Source organism: Camelus dromedarius, chromosome 20, assembly GCF_036321535.1.
Source record: "Camelus dromedarius isolate mCamDro1 chromosome 20, mCamDro1.pat, whole genome shotgun sequence".
Lineage (NCBI taxonomy): Eukaryota > Metazoa > Chordata > Mammalia > Artiodactyla > Camelidae > Camelus > Camelus dromedarius.
The window spans coordinates 20519522-20521326 of record NC_087455.1 but is presented as its reverse complement, the minus strand read 5'-3'; the positions used below and the strand labels follow the sequence as shown (position 1 = coordinate 20521326).

Here is a 1805-nt window from a genome sequence, read left to right as displayed (position 1 = left end):
TATATATTGAGTTGAAAGATCATATGTATGAATTTAAAATGATTTGTACGCTTTCAAAGTGCTCAGATTTTTACCTGTTGCGGCAGTATATATATATATATATATATATATGTATCTGTATCTTGCTTGCTTTAATATAATAAGTTAGAGACAGTTTTACTGGCCACACATGTAAAACCTGAAAATCAAGTTTAAAAGCACATTCTAGAGGTATTTTTTGAAAATAGAACTTTGGGTAGAGAGATTGATGATTTTCATCATTTATACATTCTGGGAGCCAGATACATTATTTTTCTTACATGATTTGTATAAGGAACCTCAATCTTACACATCTTAAAAGTTCAAAATACATTATATTAGCAAATAATCTCAACCTGACAGAAAGATGATCCTGCACATTAGTGCAATATATTTTAGCATATCACATTTTTAAACCTACTAATATTCTCCCAGGAAGTCCTTGATGGTATGCATCGAATTATGTTCATATTAGGAAAGCTATAAAGTAACTGTCAATAAAACATGAAGATTCTCTGAATGTCAATAACTGGACAGAAGTTTGAAGCCTTGCACTTACACACTGACTTTGGGATATAGAGGTTCTTCTTACAAGATGTACTTAGTCACGTTTCTAACAGATATTCTAAGATTGGGTTGCATTAGTCTGCCTAGCTGGTTAGCACTATATCAAAAAGCATTGTTTTTTCAGGTGTATTTTTTGGGAGAGGGATACTCAATTTTGTTTTATAGCAGCTGTATTGAGATATAATTCACTTGGCATAAAATTCACCCTTTAAAAATACTCATCCAGTGTTTTTAGTGTATTCACAAAGTTATGCAACCATCACCACTGTCTAATTTCAGAACATTTTCATCACCTCCGAAAGAAATCCCACACATTTCAGGTGTATTTTTAATTGAAGGTACAGTTCTCTCTAAAAACTGAGGAGAAAATGCTACTTAGAGCCATATACAGCTATCATGATACTTTCTGGTTAAAATGAATGTGAAGTTTAGTCTCTCACATTGGTCACTTTTCAGTTTCATTTTTATGGCAGGCATTTCAAAATAAATGAAAAATGCAATGTAATATTAAAACTAATAACTGCCTTTAAAAAGACTGATATACTTGGCATGTTAAATTTTGTAAATTGTAGGTGTATTCCATTACTTTGGTACATTTATGTATCATAATATGATTGCCATTGAAGCAATATTTATCATATTACTTCACTATAGTACAATATTATTGTCTATATTATAAAGTGCATTAGATTTCTATTATTTGCTGCTTGTTACCAAAAAAAAAAAAAAGAAATACTTCATGAATTTGCATGTTATCCTTGTTCAGGGACTGTGATAATCTTCTCTGTATTCCAGTTGTAGTGTATGGGCTGCCAAAGTGAGCACTTGATATTATGTCTTGAGTTATCATAAATAAGATAGACTTTAATTATTACTAGTGTCTGCTCTATGAACAGCTACAGTATTAAAAGTCAAGGTAGTGGATTGTGAAAACTGGTACAGAAATAGAAATTATTCATTGTTCCTTAAGTCAGAAACATATTGAAACAACAAGAGAAAATCTAAGAGTTTCAATAGAATACAGAGAAGATATTTTATTGGAAGTAAATTAGTAATGACATGTTTTTTTGAACAGTATTATTTTTTTAAAAGACTCACTCTGCCTGCTTCTCACATGGGCTAAGTAATGTTTGCTACTCTTGGATTCAGGCCTTGGCCAGATAACTTGCTTTCAGTAATTCGATGTTGGCAGATGTGACACAGCTGAGAGTTGCTCTTCC

The 1805-nt window shown here is 31.5% G+C and overlaps 1 non-coding gene across 1 annotated transcript; it reads right to left on the bottom strand.

Moving 5' to 3' along the window:
* Positions 1 to 1306: 1306 nt before the first annotated feature.
* LOC116149046 (U6 spliceosomal RNA) lies at positions 1307 to 1410 on the bottom strand. Its single transcript, XR_004132682.1, has one exon. It is a non-coding gene; the product is annotated as a U6 spliceosomal RNA (small nuclear RNA).
* Between the last annotated feature and the right edge of the window lie 395 nt (positions 1411 to 1805).